Raw genomic sequence first — 25,996 nt, 5'->3', positions numbered from 1 at the left:
TGGTTTGCCTAATTGGAATATGGGGAATATGTAAATTGTGTAAAATAATAAAATTGAAGAAGACAAAGAATAATCAGAAAAGGGAAGAAAAGAAAAGGGAAAAATTGTTTAGGGAAATTTAAAAAAGGGAACAAAAGTTTGAAGGGGTTGAAATGACAGAATTTTAGCTTATGCAAAAATTTGTGAGAGAAGGTTTAGTGTGATGACACATCTAGTCATCATAGGAGGGATTGTTAGAGCAGGAGATTTTAATAGAAATATTAATGAATATTCATGTATCCTGAGTCTTCAATTTCCGTAGAAAATTTTATAACGTAAGAAAAATAATGAACGCATTTGAAAGTATGACCACTTGAATGGTTGCTAATGTTCACGAAGTTTACTTATTAATGTCTTATTAATATGAATTGTCGAGCTTTTGTTTCATTAATGTAGTAATATTAAGGGTTATGCATTATGTATTAGCTTTATTAATTGAAAGCCTTAACTTAGCTGAGGTCTTGGCCTAGTTGCATGGCCACCTGTCAAGCTGCATTTCTGAAGTGTTTAATAAAATGTCTGCTTAGAGAATTAAATTGTGATTTTCCACTGTGCTGACTTAGGCCCTCATTCCGACCCTGGCGGTCTAAGACCGCCAGGGCCGCGGGCAACGGAAGCACCGCCAACAGGCTGGCGGTGCTTCAGTGCCCATTCTGACCGCGGCGGTAAAGCCGCGGTCAGAAAAGGGGATCCGGCGGTTTCCCGCCGGATTTCCCGCCGGATTTCCCCTGGCTGGGCTGAACCTCCATGGCGGCCTCCGACCCCCTTCCCGCCAGCCTGTTTCTGGCGGTTTTGACCGCCAGGAACAGGATGGCGGGAACGGGTGTCGTGGGGCCCCTGGGGGCCCCAGCACTGCCCATGCCACTGGCATGGGCAGTGCAGGGGCCCCCTAACAGGGCCCCAGCATGATTTTCACTGTCTGTATAGCAGACAGTGAAAATCGCGACGGGTGCAACTGCACCCGTCGCACCCCTGCAACACCGCCGGCTCCATTCGGAGCCGGCCTCTGCGTTGCAGGGCCTTTCCCGCTGGGCCGGCGGGTGCTCCCTTGGCGGGCGCCCGCCGGCCCAGCGGGAAAGTCAGAATGGCCTCCGCGGTCTTCTGACCGCAGAGCAGCCATTTGGCGGTTCCCGCCAGGTGGGCGGTGTCTGCCGCCCGCCCGGGTCAGAATGACCCCCTAAATGTGCTCGTAACTAAAAGTTTTTCTCATGAGAACCACTTGCTAGAAGATGCTGTCCTTGTGAATGCAACAAGGTAAATATAATGTGTGTAAGACTGACTTTCTCAGGAGAGAACAATGACCATACTGACTGGAGTATAAGCTGCAACAATATTGTTACCTGACGAGCCGGATGGATGAGAACAGTACGAAAGGAGCCAATCATCAACATGTGAACCGTATACTAGCAGAAATGTAGATTTGAAGTTTAAGTTTTATTGGACAAAGTGTGAACATGCTATCCCTTGACCAATAGGGACTTGGGAAGTAAACACCTGCGTGAGGCACTCAAACAAATATGATAAAATTACGTTCATAATATTACAATGAAGTAATACATAATCACAGATAGGCAACCAATCAGTCCTTTGATATATGGTCAGATTCTTGTGATTTACTGAAGAAGAATCCTTACGAAGCTGAAGTCCCAACAAATCCAATTATCGGAAATTCCCAAAGTATTTTGAAGCAAAACAAAGCCAACACATGCTTGATCACTGGAGAATGATCCCAAAGACTTCTCCAGGGCTGTAAATTATATGAAAAAATCACTTGAGTGAAGAAACAAAATACTCAGATACTGGACTGGGCAAAAAAAAACATAGTTAGTGAGCAAGCCCCATAGAAATCAGAGAAAGGAAAAGAAAGAAAGAAATAGTCCAACATATCCCTGAAAGCCTATAGCGAAAAACAAAATAAAGAACGCTACAAATACGAGCTACATCAACAAAAACAAACAAAACAAAATTATTTTTTGTTTTCTATTATCATTTGAAGACACTGTGTCCTATTACAAAGGGCCACCGAAAACATGCAAAATATCATGCATTAGAAACCGTGATCTCACCAATTACAACTGAATTGCAACGACTAAATAACCCCATAAATAGTGTAAAGTACCAATGATACCATGTAAAAGAGAAGAAGAGTCCAAATGCCATGCAGGAAACCACGTGGTAAAGAAATATGATGTGATCCCATCAAGAGTGATGTAACAACACTAATCCAATTACCTCAAAATTACGTTATTCCTAAAGCAATAATCCTCCACAATTATCAGTAGTTCACTGCAACAAGGTCCGGGTCTGTCTTAAAAGAACACACATATGTGACAAAACTAACATTGAACTGCACCCTAAATTAAGGTATGACCTATCTTCACCAAAATAGAATAATCAATCAATAATACCTTATAGAAACTTCATGTAAAAAGATCCAAATCCATGTTTGAATCCCAGCGTTCTCAAAAGTGCCAAAATCCTTGCCCAGACGAGCTGTGGAGGAAATAATCCCAAAGAATTCACATGGTACTATCAAACCCCAAGAAAATAATTGTCAGCATCAGTATAACACAACAACCGCTCGTTACACATAAGATCTGAACTCACGCTTGACGAAGAAATCCCTAAGCCGGCGTCTCCAATCCAAATGCCGATACGACCGCGAGTACGCTAGCCGCGGTAAAACAAACCTGGAAGTCCCTATGTATGCCACCAACATCATGGAAACAGAAAAGGGACTAACGTTATAAAGGTAGAAATAGGAGCAGCAAGCTTGAGTCTTACTTTGGATCCTGCAATCATAGCTAATATGTTACGAGTGTATACATTTAAGAATTTCAACACATGACTCCCGTTGGATAACACCTCAGTCACAAAAGGGCCCAGTAAAGAAAGTGAAACCCCCACAGATGACACGGGGAAAGAATAATACTGTATTCAAAATTAAACAAGCAGAAAGGGAAGAACAGACGAAAGTGGGTTAAATCAGACACCAACATGGATGGATATAGAATAATTAAGCTGCTCATAAAGAAAATTAGAAAAGTACAAGATAATAGGAAATAAATTTAATATAATGCAAGATATCAGAGAGTAATAAGATCCCAACCTCCCATAGATATGAAATGGATGTTTACCTCACAGATAATTTTGGTTCTCACTTCAAGTGTTACAGGCATGGATAGGATCCACGTTTGTAATACAAATAAAATATACAAAATATCAAAAACATAAAAAATATAAAAAATACGTACATCTGCTGTACATAAGTAAGCCTGAATATTCAACAATATTAGGTTAGGTCCAAATCAGTTAAAAAGACAAAAAATATGTACCACATGTATACAAATATTGTTTGTGAGTGACATCAATTAATATATTAAACATAGTAACCATCATTAATCTCCCAAAAAATATTCTAACTCTCTATCGGAGTTGAGTCCCAACTCCACCGCCAGTAGTCTCATAATCCACAGTGCTTCTTTCCTGCGTAAAGCCAATTCCCTAATTCCCCCTCTGGGATTCCTAGGAACATGTTCAAAACCAGAGAATTCAAAGCTCTTATGTACATCCTGTGAATTACACGTTACAGTATGTGACACAATAGGATATCTCATGTCACGGTTTTTGAGTGCTCTAATATGCTCACTGATTCTAATTCTCAATGGACGTATAGTACTTCCATCATAAATCCGAGTACATCTGCAGCATATCAGGTACACAACAAATGAAGTATTACAATCAATTATTGAGTTAACTCTATAAACCTGCTGTCCAAACGTAGAGAACTCCTTAATGGTGTGGCATGCCCAACGGCATACCCGACATTGTCCACATTTGAAAAAACCTACCCCTTATGATGGTAACCATGTTCTAGTAGGCATAGTGACAGTAAAACTAGGACTAAGAATATTTATCAAAGTTAAACCTCTGTGATATGATGTGAGCAATCTTGTTGGTACCACACTCTTTAATGTCTCATCTTGAAGCAATGTATCCCAATGTTTCATCATAAATTTCCTCAGAATCTATGATGCATCATTATAATCAGTTACAAATCGAACCTCATTAGATTCCTTTGCACATTTATGACGACCCTTCATTTTTAAAGTATCACTTCTCTTAAGTTGTCTTGCCCGATGTTGTGCCCTCTTAATAACATTATTAACATTAACCTTGTGCTGCAAATCTCTTTCCCATCTCGTCTATATGAGACATAAATTCATCATCCAAACTGCAATTACGTCGTGCTCTCACCAGTTCTCCATAGGGAATAGATACAATTTGATGTTTGGGGTGTGCACTATTAGCGTGCAAAATAGCATTACATGCTGTGGCCTTACAGAAAAGCCTACTCTGGATCTTATTAATGACAATGAAAAGTTCAACATCCAAAAATTCAATACTTTCAGAACTGAATTGATAAGTAAACCTTACATTCATAGCATTCGAGTTCAAATATTCACAAAATTCAATCAATTTCTCTGTACCACCTGTCCACATCAACAAACTATCGTCTATGTGGCGACCCCAGTGTAATATATATGTCTGCCACTGGGTGGACCCTGGGCCCCAAACCCACTTATCCTCAAACCACCCCATGAAAAGATTTGCATATGAGGGGGAGAATTTGGAGCCCATCGCCACTCCCTGTTTCTGCCGAAACCAATTACCATTAAACAGAAAAAAAATATTCGTAAGAATCAAGTCCATCATTTCAATCAGCATGCCTGTATGCTCCCATAGGCTTGCCGATCTTCTATTGAGAAAGTATTGGACGGCCATCTGTCCAAAATCATGATTGATGCAAGTATATAAAGAGGTAAAATCCAATGTAACCAATAGCATATTACTTTCCCAATCTATATCGCTAAGAATACTCAAAATATGTGTGGTATTTTTAATAAAAGATGGAAGATTGTATACCAACGGTTGTAAGAAGAAATCTACATATTCAGAGAGTTTCTCGGTGGGGCCTAGTATGCCGGATACAATTGGTCTACCTGGTGGAAAAGGTATTTTTTTATGTACTTTAGGTAAAGTGTAGAGGCAAGGAAATCTGGGATGATCTACCTTGAGACATAAAATTTCATCTTTATTGAGTAATCCCTGTAGTTGCCAGGCGTGTAACCTGCTATTAATCCTATGTGTCAAAATAGGATTAGGATTACCATTTACGCATTCATAACACGTCCCATCATTCAAGTACAAAAGGAGCCAATCATCGACATGTGACCCGTATACTAGTAGAAACGTAGATTTTAAGTTTTTGTTTTATTGGATAAAGTGTGAACATACAATCCCTTGACCAATAGGGACTTGGGAAGTAGTTTTAGAAAATCTAATTTAGCAGGACCGCACTGAGAAGACGACGCTATTTGCACATTTTCCGTTTGCCATTGCACATTTGCCACTAGCCCCATTCTTCCTATTCTTCTAGAGAGTTTAGTCCATCATTTTCTTGAGTGTCTTGAGAAGAGACATGCTTAACTTTACTGCTTAAAGACTTTGACTTTCTGAACTTTGATGCTGAATCCAGATGCCCCGCTGACCGAACTGATGTCCTGAGGACGAAGGCTGACACTGCTTGCTGATCCATACTGAGGCTAGGTATATTGATGATGATATTGTTTGCTTTGTCTATTTGCTTTTGTTTCTAGGTACCAACCGCACTATTTTGATAGAGCCATAGATAGATGTTTTTCCAAATTTGTGTTGACTAAATTGGTTTTCATGAAACCCAACATGCTAATTCTAATCTGATGTTAGTTAGGGAGCTCACTGATGAAGTTTGCTATATGAAATAACAATTGAGGTATTTTCTTTGCTGAAACTAAATGTATGTGATATCGTTTGCACAGTTATTCTTGCTATTAATTTGTACTGTAACTTTCAAATGTGTAATAGCTCAAGCCTTGATTAGACTGCGTTTCTTTCACCGCTTTGGACAACCAGTGTTGTTTCTGTATGTTTATTACTTGATGTTGAGATTGATTCATGTGACATTAGCATTGTTAATATAGGGAAATAAATATTCTAACTTTTACATAAAGGTGTGGTTATTTATGAATGATGACTACAAGGTCATGGTGTGTGGCAATTACTGACTCTTATTGATTACTAATGTTATTGATTGTATTGATGTTAATAGTAGACAATTGGTTAATGATCGATATTTGTACGGGGCCTACATGGTGGGAACAAGGTTCATCGACCAATTTGCATCCCCTTGTAAGTTTACTTATTAAGGTCTGACGCGCTAACACAACCCAATTGAGAATCGCTAAATATGTCTGAGACACATTTGGACATTTCATTTTGCGAGGCTCTAATTGCGACTCGCAAAAAGTTGCAATTTGAGACTCGCAAAATGAAATGGACATACATCTGGCTCCTAGTCCAGAATCTCAGTGTAACTTCATGGTGAAAGAGCCACTGAAAGGGAGTGCGAAGAAGAGTATGCATGGCATCCAATGACTGCCTGTGGACGAGACCACATAAGAGAGAAACCGGCACTCAGAACAGATTAAATCGTACGAACCGAAGACGGGACTAAAACATAATCCGATGGTCGGCTCCCAACACGCTAGCAGTGGGATGGATGACCGATATAGTCTGGTGTAGGGGGAGGCAGGATACAAGCTAATGTGCCTGCTACAACTCTCATGGCTGCGGACAAATTACCAGGAGGGGGCCCGGAAGACGCCACAAAGACCATGACTGCTTTCATTTCGGGCACATGACTTAGATCTACAGAGGTAGTCAATTTTATTAATTACTGAGTAACTCTCCTTTATCCTGCCAGTTTCTAACCATCTATTATATTCCAACCTTAGATGTTTTTCCCATTTGCTGCAGTTAAAAGTGTACTTTTCACTTATTGCCTTGGCACCTGTGTTTTCTTTCACACTGTTTACTGATAATTTTCATCATTCGTTAGACAAGACACCATACCCTACTGTACCATACTGAATCCGTAATCAGACTAGGAGAGCAATTTTTACTCTCATTTACCAACCTTAACCCTGCCCCTTCCAGGGGCTCTAATTATTCATTTAAAGCCCTGCAGGTCCTATATTAATCCATTCTGCTTACTCTTCAGGGACGTTTTGCTTTTGTACGTCTTTTTATGTGCTATATTCCCAATCTATTATAACCCAGTGTCAACCAACCTATTAACTATTACCTAATTATCCCTTTATTTTAGACCAGTGAGCTGATTTTTGACCTCACAGGTCGAAAAGCCATCAAAGACAACACATAGTACTGTTGACCCTTATTTGTAAAATATCTTCAGCAGCCAAGTGTACAGTGCCTTTTTATGTGTACACACTTGTCACCCACATTTTTTGCAGTGTGTGGTCACTGTTTTGAACATGTTATTCTTGAGTACATTACTGGATGTGAAAATAAATGTATTGAGTACTTTACTGTTTTGGTTGACATTTTGGTAAATGCTTATCGCATTTGTGTTTCAATCGATTATACATTCCCATAGTCAGAAATATTACAGTTGAAATGAATCTGGTTAACTGCTGACTCTTATTACTAGTAAGTATTTTGAGCATTCATTCAATACATATTGATCACTAGAGGGTGTGCGAATCACAGATATTTCGGTTATATTCACAAGGTGCAAAGCTGCAACTCCCGGGAGGTTTGATTCCAATAACAGGTGAGGTATTAGAGCACATAAATCAATAAATAGTAATAGGTAATCTTAAAAAGAATAAGTTAATTCCACAAAACTCTTCAGTTACTGTGAATAGCTAAATCAGTTCTGAATACATAATCAGCTTTCATCTTTAAAAAAGTGCGGAATCACATGTGTCACTAACTTGAACAGTGGCTGGCTTGTGGATGCAGTGGCATGAATCGGGGTACAACTGATTGCATTTCTACAATTAATCGATAAAAGGAGCAGCCTCATAGTGTGAAATCAGTGTTAGATATTTGCCCACACTGAGGTAACTGCTGCAAGTTGATTTCAGTAGGCACTGGCTAGTTTACAGGATAGTGCAACGCCCATAGTGTACTTCGCAGGCCAACCAAACGTCTTTGAAAAGTAGAGAAGGCTTTGTGTTCTTTAGGGTCCAGCGTGTAAGCACACTAGCTTGCTGTAATTTCTCTGTGGGCTTTTAACCACGCCCATGTCACGCCTATCAGTTTCCTTGGTTCATGGGCTTGCCTTTTTAAATTTGCTTCATTTCATTAGTGAAAGGCATGCATACGTCATGCCTTTTCCGGTGTTTAGCTCTCCTCGAGCGCACCGGCCAACTACTAAAAACATACGAGGCTCCATGTTTTCCCTATGGTTTCTGGACTACTTTTTATTTCCTACACAGTGCGATCTCGCTGGGCAGTCGTCGAGCTCTTTGCATGACATCTACCCTGTTACATGGATAATGGCATAACTGTCGATATGTTTAACTGCGAGCGAACTTCTGTTTCCTTTTGTGTGCTCTTTCACGCTCATGGCGTAGCGCTTTAAATTGGCTCGCTTATATACAACTGTATTACTTTTCATTTTCAATTTATGTGGCAAGAAAAGTCTGGTTAGGTCTTTACAACTCTAATAGCTCTAAGTCGAGCAAATGCGAGACCCATCGCATTGCACTTCTTGTTAATTTCTTCTTCTGCCCCATGCATTCCCTTTCTCTCTTCAGCCCACTTGCAAGGCATCAAAGATTTGGGGCAGATAAACGGGGATGAAAAGCTACATTAGCATATTTCTCCCCATTGACAAATACATTGCAGTGGTACCTTGTCACAGAATAACATCTAACAAGGAGAGATAAGTATTTCCCTTTAAAATTTTATTGAACTACAGCTCTATTGTCCCTCATATAGCACTTCCCTAATGCTTGTGAGGCCCAAGGCGCTTTTACATCAGAAACAACTTAAGAGCGATTTTGCATTCTAATTAAAAGTAAAATAAATGTTTAGAACATTAGATTATCTGTTATTGAACTTTTTTCTTTTTTTTTAGTTACTATGATCAATTAAGTCAGGCTTTCTCTCTGGATTCTGCTCCCACTAATATTCTCCTGAAAGGCGGAAAAGTATAATCAATCGGTCACTAGAAAGTGTTGGAGTACCTCAGGCATGGAAACATGCCATTCTGAAACCACTTTTAAACAATAATTTCCAATGTATTAGGTCTTGCATATTTCAAACAAGTTAATTGTCATCTTTTGACACCAGGGTCCACGAGCAAAAGCAAAAGAAAACATGAGAAGAAACTGAGAAAAGACGACTTGGCAAAATAAAATAAAGTTAGCTTTAAAAAATAAAACTTTGCAATTTTGTGCCTGCTGGACGCGTTTTTGACAGTCACAAACAAGCCATCTGTTTGCAAGGCACTCTAAGCTATAAACAACAAATAGTACCTCAGTCACGTTGGGAGCAGTGGACAGGCACAAATTAAATTTCATTAATTTGTGTTTGATACCTGCTCCACACAGAGAAACGGAAGTGATGTCAGGCGTGCCTTGACGAATTATGTGTCTGTAAAGGAGACTTCCACACAGTGACAGATGTGCTCCAAGCCCTTTCCTAAACAGAACAGAGTCTCGCATACGAGGTGCATACGCAAGGGCATGCACTCACAGGCTCGACCCTAAAAAACCTCCGCAGATCGATTTCCCTGCTTCCAGTCATCAGTAAAAATTCCACACAGATTCATAAATAAAAACCTATCCACATTTCTGGGCAATCAGGGAATTCTCAACTATATCCAAATGGGTTTCAGAGTAGGCACTGCCGGCTCTTTTAGCAATGACTGATGAACTTAGGCAAGTTTAGATTTAAATGGTTCAGTGGCAGTTATATTTCCTGGACCTAAGCACCGCATTTGACACAGTATCTCATTTGACACGGTGACCGGAAGATGCTGGAATTACCGGCAATGCTCTTAAGTGGCTAGCCTTATTTTTAAAAACAGATGTTTTCAGATCTCGGAGGAATCTCCTTAACGCCTGACTCAGCTGCTCTTTCTACCAAGAGTAATGCTTGCCTCAGTGATGTCACGGACTGGATGTCCAGAATAACCTGAAACGCAATGGGGATAAAACTGAGGTTTTGGTGGTTGGCAACAACTCCACCCCTTGAACTGAATTAGAGTAGCCCGACTACTTAGGAGATTTACCCCATCCTAAATCTGAAATAAAAAGCCTGGGCTTCCGGGTGGAAAGCCACCTCACCATGGAGGTGCATGTTAATCCCATAAGTGCGGGCGTCGCCCTCTGGCCGACGGCCCCACCACCTCCCTGGTGCGGGTCACGACCAGTGGCCGACACCAGGGAGGGGGTTAAAAATCCTCCGGTGCAATGCACCGGAGGATTTTTTTTTTTTTTACCGTTGAAGACGCGGAACAACTTCCGCGTCTCCCCCCGCCCCCTTGTGACATCAGAGCGCCGTGAGCCACGCTCACGTTACAAACGGCCTCCCCAGATGCAAGGGAGGCATCGATGGAAAGGGGACACACTCTCCTTTCCATGGATGCCTCCCTGGCACCGTTTCCTGGCCATGGATCGCATCGCGGCTGAAACATATTGTTTTTTACAGCTTTGACGTTGGCACTGAATCACATAAATAATGCATGTAAAGCGACATGTAAGATGCTGTCTTATTCCATAGGTCCTTTTTGTAACAGAGCTAGTTACTGATGATGTTTGTAAAAGGTAAAACAATATGTAGGTCAAACTGTGAATGACCTCCGTACACGATTCAGGAACCACAAATCGGCAATAATTAACAAGAAACTTGACCAGCCTGTAGCCAACCATTTTAACCTTGTGGACCATTTACAATCAGATTTGAAGATTTTCCCTGTGGAACATGTTTTAAAGGAAGAACTTCTGGACATCAGATAAAATTTCTGGATGTACCGTTAAAAATCACTGCATTCAGATGGACTGAACATCACTGACAATACCACTTGATTTCTGCATATCTGAAGAGTTCTCAGGATTGCATTGATTCCACATTCCAATTGGAATCTTCACTCATGATGCTTTTTGAAAATCCACCAGTGTCAGCTGTGCAGCCACTGAGCAAACAATCTTGTACTACCTGAGGAAGGCGGAAGCTGAAACGTTGTAGTAGAAATATATTTTTGTTCTTTAGTGAGATCATCTGTTTGAGTCACTTCTTTCTTGGATATTACATTTTCTTGTGGCTCATTGTATCCTTTGGGATCCAGATTTTTGCCCTGGCTGGCTGTTGTTTTCTTGTGATCCTGCATCTTCCAGTATATATATATATATATATATATATATATATATATTTAGTTTTTTTGACACAAATAGGTCAAAAGATTGTTGCACAGCGCACTTCACTGCCGGTGCTCGGTGATGGAGGAGACCAACCCCGAAAATATTTTGTGAACAAGAATCTCACCGCACTCCACGAGGTTCAAATTGACATGTTTTATTGCAAGTATAAAAAATGAAAGAAAAGAGGGACTCATTTACCGTTGCTTGCAATAAAACATGTCAATTTGAACCTCGAGGAGTGCGGTGAGATTCTTGTTCACAAAATATATATATATGAATGCATGTATGTCTTTTCTCTAGTGGCAGTTGCCATAAAGTAGCTCAGATGGTTTATTGTCATGCTGCAAAGGATATAAATTTTTTATGTATTTAGCTGAGTGGATTAGTAAAGGCAAGCATTACCTGCGCTTTAAAACAAATGTTATGCGAGGGGGACTATGGAGATATGAGTGGCAGTTTTGCTGAGTGGTACTGAGGGAATTAGAAAAGGAGGTTATAGGAGGCAGAGCACCAAAAATGACTGTCGCACTGGGTGCCACCAGCGCTGAAGGCTGTGATGATGGGTATGTGGTAAGGTGAAGTAATACATTCTTTTTTGTGTTTTTTCAGTGTTTTCAGAGAATCTGCCAAATTGGAGAAGAAGCAAAGATAAGGTGACGATATTTCCTGTTGTACACATCAAACATACCCACGAGCAATTTTGTGACTATCTGCCTTCTACGTAGGCTAGTAATTTAGAGGGACAGTTTAGCCAGTAGCAGAGATGGCGTCTCGTTGGATGACTGCTGATCAAGCCCTAACTCGGGTTATGGAGGACAGTTCTGATGTAGGCTCAGAGACTGAGACAGCAGATACTGAGACAGCATCTGAGGGAGAGGACAATGGGGCAGAATCTGGGAGTGATTTTTCAGTCGGCGGATTCCCATCCGATGACACTTTTTCCAGTGAGTCTGAAGGAGACAATGACGACAGCCGTGCTGTCCCTTCGCAAGCACATTCTGTGCCGCGGGACAACATGGGTTAGCCGAACCCAGAGAGCAGGTGCTTGCGGCCTCAAGCACAGAGAGAGTGCTCTCTTGGCAGCCCCCCTGTTTAGTTCAGCCCCAAATTCCACCTTTTACTGGTGACGCTGGATGTAAAGTCGATACAGCTGACTTTTTGCCAGTCGACTACATCCATCTATTTTTGGATGTTGACTTCCTTCAGAAAATTGTGCAGCAAACAAATTTGCGTGCAGACCAATTTCTGAGGGAGCGTGGAGGCACTCTAGGGCCCTGTTCAAGGGCACGCCAGTGGACTCCCACTTCGCTGGCGAAGTTGAAGATATTTTTGGGCCTTACGCTCAAAATGGGGTTAGTGCAGAAACCCACCTTGCAGTCCTACTGGACGACTCGCACGGTTTGTTTAACTCCCATCTTCGCACCATACATGAGCAGAGATCGTTTTTTGCTACTGCAGCGCATGCTGCATTTCAATGACAATTCTGCTGCATTGTCCCGGGACCATCCAGACGATGACAGGTTGTTCAAAATTCGGCCTGTCATGGAACATTTGTATGCCAGGTTTCCAGAGATCTATACTCCTGGAAAGAATATAGCAGTCGATGAGTCCTTGATCCTGTACAAAGGATGGCTGCTTTTCAGAGAGTACATTGCGTGCAAAAGAGCTCGCTATGACATAAAGCTGTACATAATGTGTGAGAGCTCTTCTGGCTATGTGTACAGCTTGAGAGTGTATACAGGGAAGGATTCTACCCTAAACCCTGTGGGATGCCCTCCCACGTTTGGGGGTCACAGGTAAGATTGTATGGGAACTTGTCAAGCCACTTCTTTACAAAGATTATAACCTTTATGTGGACAATTTCTATACAGGAGTAGAGCTGTTCAGTGAGCTCTACAAACCTGGTGCTGTGGCCTGCGTTACAGTTCGTTGTAACCGCAAAGGATTCCCGCAGGAGCTTGTTTGCAAGAAGCTCCAGAAATCAGAGAGTACTGCATTACGTTCTAACGAACTGCTCACAGTCAAGTTCTTGGATAGGCGTGATGTATACGTGCTCATTACAATTCATGATGAGAGCACTTCCCCCATCACGGTTTGGGGTCAGATGGCCGAAGTCCACAAGCCCCTCTGTACACTTGATTACAATAAGTACATGGGCGGAGTGGACAAGAACGACCAGGTTCTTCAACCATACAATGCGTGTCATAAAACTCGCACTTGGTACAAGAAACTGTTTACCCACCTGTTTCAGATGGCAACATACAATGCGTATGTTGTTGACCGTCAGACAACCACAGGAAGACTCATGACTTTCCTTGACTTCCAGTTATCTGTAATTGAAAGCCTTACTGCTGTTACAGAAGCAGCAGGAGCCTCCACCTCATATGTTCTGGAGGATGTGGCAAGGCTGCAGGAGCAGCACTTTGCTGATCGCATTCCTAAAAAACCCCAAAAGGATCATCTATGTCGTTGCTGTAAAGTGTGCTCGACGCATGGAAAGCGTCAGGAGAGTCAGTATTACTGTCCCCAGTGTCCATCACAACCAGGCCTCTGTATCCCTACTTGCTTTACGTTGTATCATACTAAAGCAAAGTTCTGGGAAATCGATTGAGGTTGAGCTGCCGTTGGGCAATCCTTTCAGTGGCAGTGCATGGATACCCAATGTCCATGGGCTACTGCTTCATTAGGCAAGGAGCCACATAATTTTACTTCATCTACTTCATCATGGACTTCCTTTTGGACTGCTTGTGAGCTAAAGCCACTGTCAGAACGTGGTCAGTGTTCTGTTCAATTAACATACATTATATTCCTCCTACTGCATATTCTAGTGGACAGAACATATGCCACACTGTCACGGAGTACCCTTTCTTCACCAGCATGTCTACCATTTCTTTCAACGGTAGATATGCTCTCTCAGTTCGAGGAATCACTTTGTACGGCATACTTGGAAATCCCCAACTTGCATCCACAAACTAGTATAGGTTCACTTGGGAATTATACAGGATTAGTCAGGACTCTGATGAGAAAAGAGACATGAATGGGTAAGGAAAGCTTATGGTAGGTGTGGCTTCACAGGGATATTGCACAGGTAGAAGGCAGATAGTAAAGGTAGTACAGATGTACATCATCTACACCTATGGATTCAAACCCATTGGTGCCATCCCAGCACTGAAGGAGAATGCCTTGTATAAGTCAGTGTTTGACCTTCTTTTCATGTTCATACTCCATCAGACCTTAGTAGATGTTCAGTTTGCTGTATAAGTGCATTACAGTCACATCACTGCACATAATGTTGGCTGGGACATATGCTACGTTCTCATGGACTCCCCTGTGTGCCAAACACTACCCTTTTTCATAGCTTATGACCTTCTCTTTAGGGAACATCATGAGAAATCCCCAGCATGTCTCCCTTAGTTTCAAAGGTAGAAATGCTCACTCAGTTCGAAAAATGGCTTTTTTACGGCATACTCGGACACCCCCAACTTGCATCCACAAACTGGAAGGAGTTGGATTTAGCACAGAGAGTGCGTTAAAGGCACATGAAAAACATGTCTTCCTGAGCCTCAGGTGGCTGTCACAGGAGTCATTAGTAAAGATGTGTTACGCATGCATTTGGTAATGTTAAGGAAGAAGGAGGCACTTACTTGACAGGTGGTAAAATGTAGTCAAACTTATTCCGTTCTGTGGCGTGTGAATGTGATGGGCCCTTGTCTGGCAGCGGTGAGTTAATGTGAGTGCAGTGACTGTTTGGATTGGACCCGTGGCTGGCGGTATGAAAGGGTTGTTTGTTGTGCGTGAATGGCGTGTGAATGGACCATAAAGAGGTTGGTGCCTGGACGCGGCTTTATGGCCCACCTTCAGAAGGCTTGATTTCAATATTCAGATACTTTGATAAGTATTCATGGTTTGAAACCATAATTTCTGGAGGTGCTAAAAGCAACCAGTGTGAGTGGTGGGTTAACTTTAACAAACTAGTACCAGGGGAGTCCGAGGGTGCAGGACTTGCGTGGCTCTCACCAGTTTTCCTTCACCCAGAATCCCCTTGAAATCACAAAATGTGCTTAAAAAACACATTTGCCTTGCATTCCAATGAGCAGAAGTCCAGGGATCTGCAGGGAGCCACAAGTTGCACTAAGTCTCTAACGAAAAACTGCCTCACTTTAGTGAGTGGGCAAGTGACCACAACAGGGCAGTACCCAAAAAGGATTGTGGAGACATTAAAATTACCTACCTCAAAGCAGCCTCGTTTTTTAAGACAGTCACCTAAGTATTTGGTCTTGGGCTCGACAGCCATATAGGGAAACCTACCAAACGCAGACATTTCTGAAAACTAGACACACAAGGCAGCCCACGTAAATGTGGCGTGTTTGGATTTAACAAAGTTTTCTTACCCAGAATACCCTGCAAAAGTGAAACGTTGATTAAAACCACTATTTTTCCTTTCTTTTTTATCACAGAAACTACAGGAATGTGCAGGGATCCTCAAAATTCCTACCACCCAGTGTTTACCCACTTGTCCTGATAAAAACACAACCCCACTTGTGTGCCTGCCCCTAGTGGCTGCTTCAGGAATGGATCACTCCAGGGTTAACAGTGGCCCTCATGCAAGGACTACCATTGACCCTTGTGTGATCCATTCCTGTCGCGGGCACTAGGCGTACCCACACAGGTGAGGTGCCATTTTTATTGGGACACTTGGGGGAGCGCTGGGTGGAAGGACATTTGTGGCTCCTCTCAGATTCAAGAACTCCCTGTCATCGAAATGTGAGGAAAAGTGTTTTTTTAGCCACATTTTGAGGTTTGCAAAGGATTTTGGGTAACAGAACCTGGTGAGAGCCCCACAAGTCACCCCATCTTGGATTCCCCTAGGTCTCTAGTTTTCAAAAATGCACTGGTTTGGTAGGTTTCCGTAGGTGCTGGCTGAGCAAGAGGCCAAAATCCACAGGTAGGCACTTTGCAAAAAACACCTCTGTTTTCTTTGAGAAAATGTGATGTGTCCACGTTGTGTTTTGGGGCATTTCCTGTCGCGGGCACTAGGCCTACCCACACAAGTGAGGTACCATTTTTATCGGAACACTTGGGGGAATGCTTGGTGGAAGGAAATTTGTGGCTCCTCTCAGATCCCAGAACTCTCTGTCACCAAAATGTGAGGAAAAAGTGTTTTTTAGCCAAATTTTGAGGTTTGCAAAGGATTCTGGGTAACAGAACCTGGTGAGAGCCCCACAAGTCACCTCATCTTGGATTCCCCTAGGTCTCTAGTTTTAAAAAATGCACTGGTTTGGTAGGTTTCCATAGGTGCCGGCTGAGCTAGAGGCCAAAATCCACAGGTAGGCACTTTGCAAAAAACACCTCTGTTTTCTGTTGAAAAATGTGATGTGTCCACATGTGTTTTGGGGCTTTTTCTGTCGCGGGCACAATGCCTACCCACACAAGTGAGGTATCATTTTTATCTGGAGACTTGAAGGAACGCTGGGTGGAAGGAAATTTGTGGCTCCTCTCAGATTCCAGAACATGCTGTCACCGAAATGTGAGGAAAAAGTGTTTTTTTAGCCAAATTTTGAGGTTTGCGAAGGATTCTGGGTAACAGAACCTGGTGAGAGTCCCACAAGTCACCTCATCTTGGATTCCCCTAGGTCTCTAGTTTTCAAAAATGCACTGGTTTGGTAGGTTTGCGTAGGTGCCGGTTGAGCAAGAGGCCAAAATCCACAGGTGGGCACTTTGCAAAAAACACCTCTGTTTTCTTTGAGAAAATGTGATGTGTCCACTTTGTGTTTTGGGGCATTTCCTGTCGTGGGCACTAGGCCTACCAACACAAGTGAGATACCATTTTTATCGGGACACTTGGGGGAACGCTGGGTGGAAGGAAATTTGTGGCTCCTCTCAGATTCCAGAACTTTCTGTCACCGAAATGTGAGGAAAAAGTGTTTTTTTAACCAGATTTTGAGGTTTGCAAAGGATTCTGGGTAACAGAACCTGGTGAGAGCCCCACAAGTCACCCCATCTTGGATTCCCCTAGGTCTCTAGTTTTGAAAAATGCACAGGTTTGGTAGGTTTCCCCAGGTGCCGGCTGAGCTAGAGGCCAAAATCCACAGGTAGGCATTTTGCAAAAAACACCTCTGTTTTCTTTAAGAAAATGTGACATGTCCACTTTGCGTTTTGGGGCATTTCCTGTCGCGGGCACTAGGCCTACCCATACAAGTGAGGTACCATTTTTATCGGAACACTTGGGGGAAGGCTGGGTGGAAGGAAATTTGTGGCTCCTCTCAGATTCCAGAATTCTCTGTCACCGAAATTCGTGGAAAAGGTGTTTTTTAGCCAAAGTTTGAGGTTTACAAAGGATTCTGGGTAATAGAACCTGGTGAGAGCCCCACAAGTTACCCCATCTTGGATTCCCCTAGGTCTCTAGTTTAAAAAAATGCACAGGTTTGGTAGGTTTCCGTAGGTGCCGGCTGAACTAGAGGCCAAAATCCACAGGTAGGCACTTTGCAAAAAACACCTCTGTTTTCTTTGGGAAAATGTGATGTGTCCACATTGTGTTTTGGGTCATTTCCTGTCGCAGGCACTAGGCCTACCAAACAAGTGAGTTACCATTTTTATCGGGAGACTTGGGGGAACATAGAATAGTAAAACAAGTGTTATTGCCCCTTGTCTTTCCCTACATTTTTTCCTTCCACATATGAAAGAGTGTGTAAAAAAGACGTCTATTTGAGAAATGCTCTGTAATTCACATGCTAGTATGGGCACCCCGGAATTCAGAGATGTGCAAATAACCACTGCTCCTCACCACCTTATCTTGTGCCCATTTTGGAAATACATAGGTTTTCTTGATACCTATTTTTCACTCTTTATATTTCAGCAAATGAATTGCTGTATACCCGGAATAGAATGAAAACCCACTGCAGGGTGTAGCTCATTTATTGGCTCTGGGTACCTAGGGTTCTTGATGAACCTACAAGCCCTATATATCCCCGCAACCAGAAGAGTCCAGCAGGCATAACGGTATATTGCTTTCAAAAATTTGACATCGCAGGAAAAAGTTACAGAGTAAAACATAAAGAAAAATAGCTGTTGTTTTCAGCTCAATTTCAATATTTTTTTTATTTCAGCTGTTATTTTCTGTAGGAAAACCTTGTAGGATCTACACAAATGAACCTTTGGTGAATTCAGAATTTTTTTTATTTTTCAAAAATATTTAGCTTTACGGGATCCAGCATTAGTTTCACACCCATTTCTGTCACTAACTGGAAGGAGGCTGAAAGCACAAAAAATAGTAAAAATGGGGTATGTCTCACAAAAATGCCGAAATTGTGTCGAAAAATTTGGTTTTCTGATTCAAGTCTGACTTTTCCTGAAAGCTGGGAAGCTGGTGATTGTAGCACCGCAAACCCTTTGTTGATGCCTTTTTCAGGGGAAAAAACACAAGTCTTCTTTTGCAGCCCTTTTTTCCAATTGCTTTGAAAAAAACTAAATGTTTGCTCTATTTTGGCTAATTTCTTGGTCTCCTCGAGGGGAAACCACAAACTCTGGGTACCTTTAGAATCCCTAGGATGTTGGAAAAAAAGGTCCCAAATTTGGCATGGATCGCTTATGTGGACAAAAGGTTATGAAGGCGTAAGCGCTAACTACCCCAAATAGCCAAAAAAGGGCTCAGCACGGGGAGGGCAAATGGCCCAGCAGCTAAGAGGTTAAGAAATTAGCAGCTAGCTGTTTTGGCCTATGTAGGATACTAAGGTACTTTCTGAGCTGGGTTCCCCAGGCCACTTGACGAACAGTAGTCCAAGGCCAGGGTTTTCCCATCTTTATTACTGCAAATGAGTTTACGTGGGAATTCCTTTGTAGGTGATCAAGCATCTACAAATAATTCAGAATGCTGCAGCTCGCATTCTCCTTAAGATTTACAAGCATTATTCGGTTTCTTCATCTTTGACATGGCTGCACTGATTGCCGGTTCTCAAGAAAACACTAATCAGAACTCTCTGGCCCATCAAGTGATATGTAACAAAAGCTCCCTTTTAATTCAGCGGTTGTTGATGCCCTAGAACCCCAAAAGATCACTACGCTCTGCAGAACTGATAGTTCTCCCTCTGCCAAAAATTGAGAAAGCAAGAAGTGGAGGTTGTTCTTTTGCCCACTTGGCACCTAAATTCTGGAACTCGCTACCTTCACCTCTAAGAATGATTAAAGAAGAAACTTAATACAGAAAACTATTTAAAACACATCTCTTTCAACGATCTGCTTTGTTTTCAGCACTATGTGATGGACTTGAGTCTCAGCGTTGGGAGGCCCGTTGGCTAGCCAAGCGCTTTACAATTCCCTAGCATAGCATAACACTATAAAGAAAACACAAGAATGGGGTGTAATATGAGGAATTGTGGCGCTCACGGTGCTAATTTACCACAGTAAATGTGGGGACCCCACTGGGGAAACCCCAACCATCCGAGGTCAACCAACCTCACAACAAAGAAAAAACACAATGAGGAACCCCAATAGCACATATAGAATACAAAAATATCAAATTCACAAAAACTCGGTTGCATAAATCAGTCCATGATGCAACCTGTAGATCTTAAAGTCACTCAGTGCAGATAATTTGATCAGTCCACAATTTATTACGAATAGGATGTCACAAGAGTAATCAGCAATCCAAAGGAATTTGTGCTTCCAATTTTCCAGCCAACACGTGTTTCGTCTTTGGGAGTATTTACAATCCCTATACGACTTCTTCAGGGCTAGAAATCACAAATAACACACACGAGTTAAGACCAATATGCTCAATCGTCTAATACACATTAGAGTGTGCCAAAGCCCCAAGGGAGGTAAATATGAAAAACACCCACACACTGTGAAAAACCACTCAATTCAAGAAAAGTGAGAAACCTATCAAAACCAATGCACCAATGCCCACAAACATAAAGTGAGTGGGAAAACTTATACGCACGATATACGTGATCAATCATCCTAACACTCCATTGAAACCACCACTAAGTTACCAATAGTGCTCAGTAACTACTTAAATCACCAAAATTGTGAATCAACATAATACCTTTTAGATCCAGTAATAATTGGGAATAAATGATAGTATCAGTTAATCCAGCAACCGAAATGTTGCTGTGTAGATATTCTCCGAATGGAAGTTCAAAACACTGTTAATAAAGAACAGGTGTCACTCAAGAATAAAGTTAAAAAATATATACACCTCACAGCACCAGCAACTAAAAATAGTCACAATCATATGCGTATCAATTGAGAGCACCTAAAGTGAGTATTTCGGCATATTATTACAACAAAATTCATCACATCCCTAACCAATACCAATTGAAGCTCCATCTCGAAATACGTGCATTCTAATATAATTCGTTGGAGAGAGACTCGGTTCCCGTCCTCAACCAACTAATACAGTCATCACATGCACTCACCAATTGTAATCTTGTGAAGAGACCACGTATTCAAAGAACGGCGCCTCCGTGTCATGGCGCCTCGCGAGTGCGCTAGTAACGCGCATGTGAACTCCGGAAGTTAAAGTATACTTCCGGGTTCATCCCTTTCGAACTCGGAGCAACTACAATAAATAACGGACAAACGCGCTGCCCGGTAATAATTATACGTCTCAACCGCACATTCACCCTTTATGCCACTAACTTTAAAACGAAATGATCAGCAACTATGTCATACGGAGGTGTGCCATAAATGCCCCCTATTTCGCTAAACCAAGAAAATTATCTAAGTTGTAAAGATGGATGAAAAATGAAATCAATAACTAATACACACCACCATACACTTTTATTTAGTGTAATAAGGAAAACCTACCACCAATAAAGATGATCAACCCGACCTTAAGTAGATATAAACATACCAATTAACAAAAATTCCACATCTGAGATTAAATTGTAACGAACCCAATATAACTAAGCTGTCCTATTAATGCGCAGCATAGGGAGGAAGAACATAAAAATAGTGAAAAAGTCTCAAGGATTAAGAGCACCCTCCAAATGAATACATTTCTGACGTTTGAGAATCTTGGCATAAAACTCGTATATACAGATGGAGCTTAACATCATTGAATAGAAATATACCACAGCACAAACAATTAACAATACATGTGCAATATTCATACATTTAATACAATTAATGAAAAGCATAATAAAGCACATTGAAGTCAGGAATTAGTCCCCCCAAAAAAATTACCTATCATTCATTTTCATTTTCACTTTAAATTCACTTTAAATTCATGCATAACAGCAACAACACATGCCAAAAGCACAACTCGTTCATCATGCACAACAATGACACAGCCTTTGTAGGCCGCTTGACAAATATACTCAATCCATAGTGCTCTCACAAAGCAGCAAGCTTTCAGAGACTCGTAAGGAGAATTAAGCCCGATAGAAATGCAATTAAAATGCACTACACTATACCTGCAGAACTATAGGGGCATAATAATTGCAAAACGGAGGTAGACAAATCTCTGCCATCATAAACTATCTCTGCTTTCTATAACTTAAGAGACTTTATACTCAGGCCCTGATTCCAAATTGTGTTTTTCATTTCAATCATAGCTCATATGGAAGTGTGTGCGCCGATCAGATTGTGAATTCTGTAGCTATCACCTCACTCCACCGCTTCCCCTTGGAAGAATTCACCACAAAGAAACCTGGAGAAATGTATTAAGGGAAAATGCTCTTAAATAAATGCTAAACATAAAGTACACGGCGCAGTGAATGCTGATTCCATATGTTATGCCCCATTCTGAGGAGGGGAGCTCAGAAAAGTACATCAGCCAGTAAGTAAAGTACACCAGGGAAGCAGTTCTTAACAGGTGCTGTAATTATCACTTGAATTCTGTACAGCATAGAGTCAGGGTTTACATTTCCACATCTTTCTTGAAGCATGTTCTAAAATTTCTTTCTTTATGCATGTCTTACAATTATATCTTTAAGAGATAGAAATTCTACTGTCATGCCAAGTTTGGTGTAATTCCGTTCAGCTATTTTTTATCTCCATTGACAGCTTTCTGTTATAATTAAAATGGGAAAAGGCACTACTTTTTACTTTTTTGGACCCCATTCTCATTTGTTTTGTCAGAAGAAAGTTGATGGATCAGCATGAAACTTGCCATGCCAAACCCCAATGGATAAAGTTTTTTTTTTTTTTTTTTTTAAAGTTTAAAGACCCATGAAACCTGCAGCAGATTTCGCTTTACAACTTCTTTACACATTGAAACAACTCTATTATTCTCTAGAGGCCTCTTCAATCTGCTTTTACTTTACAGCACAAATGTAATTCCTTGCATACGGGTTTTGGTTAATCACCTTTTTTGAACAAAAAAGTTAAATGCTATGCACTAGATTCCCAATCAATGGCAGAAGCTTGTTCTGGAGAGTACTATACACACTTTGGCATAGTCTAATAGGTAAAGTTATAAGATTTGGAATCCTTTGATTAAACGCTTGTCTGAGATGAAGCATTTGGGCACTATCCCCACGACCACAGAGCAATTCATTTATTTTTTTGAAGAGAAGGCGTAGGCTATTGTTGCATTGGACATTGTGTGCTGGAGAGGAACAGACTGGTACTTCATGTAAAATATAAATGGACAGGAGCATGGACAGGCGCATGGGGCAGGTTGTTAGAGAAAATTGAGGTAGGAATGTTAATCTAGACCTATATTGGTTCATACTCTACATTTCAACTTTGAGCAAATGTATTACTGGAAAGAAGTGTGTCTTTGGGGAATTTAGTGTGCCAGTTGATGTAATTGTAGTATTAAAAGTATAAAATGTTGATTTAGAAAGAGGAGGCATGTATCTTCCAGCCTCTCACAAGAGAGCAAGTCAGTAGAGGTGGCTGTTTGTCCAACATCTCCTAACTGTGGCAATAAGTGTCATTTATTTTATCAATGTTTTTGTTGTCCATTACCACCCCCTGTATGCAGCACAGGTGGTTAATTTCAGAAGAAAGTTCAGCAGAAGTTCAGTCTTGAACTTCATCTCTTGCTGATATCTTTGGACTATGAGCTAGTATAAGTTGACAGCAGAATACTGGAGTTATTGGACCCAGAGGATGTAACAAGTCTTGATTTATTGCCTTGACGATTGTGCAGACTTGGCCATTTTGAGAACTGTTGAAAGGGTGACACTTCTCGGTAGCCCTCCTCACTCTGGTGCATATGTATATTGAAGGCCAACATATATCTGTGTTCCCCTTTTTCTCCTTTGTTGAGTAAGGCCATATGGGTTTCTAGAGTGCACTATAACCCAGGATGGACACTAACAAGGAGAGAGTTTAGTCTCACATAGGGTGGGCAGGATGTTTTGAAGAGCTAGATCTTTAGTTTCTTGCAGAACTCAAGAAGAGGAGGAGGAGGTTCTAGGAGAAGGACTGGCCTCCAGATTCATGTCTGTGTATGCGTGGGATGTGTGTGAGTAGGGTCCAGCTGAGCAGAAGTGTCTGGAGGGTTTGTAAAAGGAGATGTGACTGTTTAGGTAGACAAGGTTGATGTTGTGCAGTGCCATGAAAGTGTGAGTGATGAGTCTGAACTGAGAATGTTTGTATATCGAGAGCAAGTGGAGTTCCATGAGGTGTAGTGTGATTTGGGACCTGCATGAGGAGGTTGAGGGTAAGTCTGGCTGCCACGTTTCAGACGGTTTGAAGTCTTCTGGTGAGTTGTTTGCTGATTCCTGCATAAAGGGTGTTCCCAGAGTCTAGCTTGATTGTGACTACGGGGATTGTTTAATATTTTGGTTGTGGCTCTGGAGGCCTTTGAAGATTTTCTTAAGTACCTTGAGGGTGTGGAAGCAGGAGGCTGTTATGACAACGACTTGTGCGGTCATGTTTAATTTGCTGTCAATGATGAACCAGTGGTTCCTGGTGTAGATCCAAGGTCAACCTGCCACCAGGTGCAGTGCAATGGTGAGTTGTTCTTGCCAAACATCGCGACTTCTTACTTCTTGATGGTTAGCTTGAGATAGTTGGACTTTATCCCGTTGGTAACTTCAGTCATGCAAGTATTGCATTTGTTCCGGCCATTGGGGTTCTTGTCTGAGAGAGAAAGTATGAGTTGCATGTCGTTGCTGCTGGAGAGATTGTGGATGTGGGTGAGGGTGACCCTGGTTAGAGGAATCATGCAAGCTTTTAAGGGGTTGTCTAATGGATGAGCTTTGTGGCGCCTCACAGATAAGTTTGTGGGTTTCCGATGAGTATTGGACCAGACTGACAGTTTCTGTTCTGCCTGTCAGGGAGGAATAGAGTCACTGGAGAGCGGGTCCTTGGATGCCAATATCCCACAGGCATCACATATGGAGGTGGAAACCATGTCAAATGCTGGAGAGAGATCAAAGAGAATGAAGGTTGCTGTGTTTTCTCTGTCTATGATCATGCATAAGTAATTGATGGTGGAGATGAGTATTGTATCTGTGCTATGGTCTTCTGTGTTGATATGTGCCATGTATAGGTTTTCATTGGTCAGTAGTTGCCTACAGTTGCTAATTGGCAATGTGGCAATTTTGTAATACATCAAGCAGGAATAGTGGGTTGAGGCTTTTGTTTTTTAGTGAAAAAGCATTGTCACGTGAGTGTTATCTTCGGTGTCTGGAGCCTGATCTCTGGGTAGAATGAGATAGCTTGGCTATGTGAATGCTGTATGTAAAATGTGTGAGCACATAGTTTTTGTACTAATATTTTCCTCATACGTAATCATACTTATATTTTAATGTATAGAGCATTACATGCTAAATTTTATGTATCGCGTAAAATGTACTTGTTAAAATTGCCACCAACGAATGTGAGTCCTACATGAAACCTAACTACGAAAACTAAATGTGATTTTAAGAGTTTCTTGTTCTCTGCTGGGCCTGAAACTGAGCAAGGCCACTGTGCAATGTTATCTGTAATAAATGTTTCTAGTGTACTCCGTTCTTTTGACTTTATGTCTGCTGTTAGATTAGCTCTATTCATTTATGTAAGAACATAAGCCCTCATTTAGACACTGGCAGTAAAAACCGCCTGCTGCCGTGGCGACAGCTGCCAAAAGACCAGCTACCATCCGTCCGCCATAATATGACCACAGCTGGATTTCTGCCACAAGAAGGGCAGAAATCTGGCTGTGGCCATACTGGCGGATGGCGGTAAGGTGGCGTTGCTACCACCAGCAGTGCCACGCCAGTAGACCACCGCCAGCTGTATTATGACAATTAATACGGCCTGGTGGTGTTCTGCTGGTGGGCGCTGCTGGTGGTAGCAGCGTCCCGTCCCGTCCCATCCCCTGGATCCAGGTAAGTCGGGTGCCCAACAGGGGAGGGAGGTGGCGGGTGTTGTGTGTGTGTGTTGGTGTCTGTGCATGTATGTGTGTGTGTGTGCGTGAATGCGAGTATGTGTGTAGTGTTGTTTGCGTGTGTGGATGAATGTGTGTGAGTGCGTGGATGAATGTGTGTGAGTGCGTGGATGTATGGTAATGTGTAAGCATGTTGGTGTGTATGTTATGATGTGTGTGGGGATGTGTGCGTAAATGAAAGTATGCATGCATGCATGTATGTGTGAATTAGTGTGTGTCTGTGTGATTGTGTGTTTTGGGGCGTGTGGATGTAGGGGAGGGGTGGGGGTGTCTGAGGAGGTTTGAGGGAGGGGGCCTTCTATCAGTGACAGGGAAGGAGTTCCCTGCCACTGATAGGGCCTACAGCCATGGT

Source organism: Pleurodeles waltl, chromosome 4_2 (genome assembly GCF_031143425.1).
Source record: "Pleurodeles waltl isolate 20211129_DDA chromosome 4_2, aPleWal1.hap1.20221129, whole genome shotgun sequence".
In the NCBI taxonomy this organism is placed as follows: Eukaryota; Metazoa; Chordata; class Amphibia; order Caudata; family Salamandridae; genus Pleurodeles; species Pleurodeles waltl.
Note: the sequence above shows the minus strand (reverse complement) of the source record.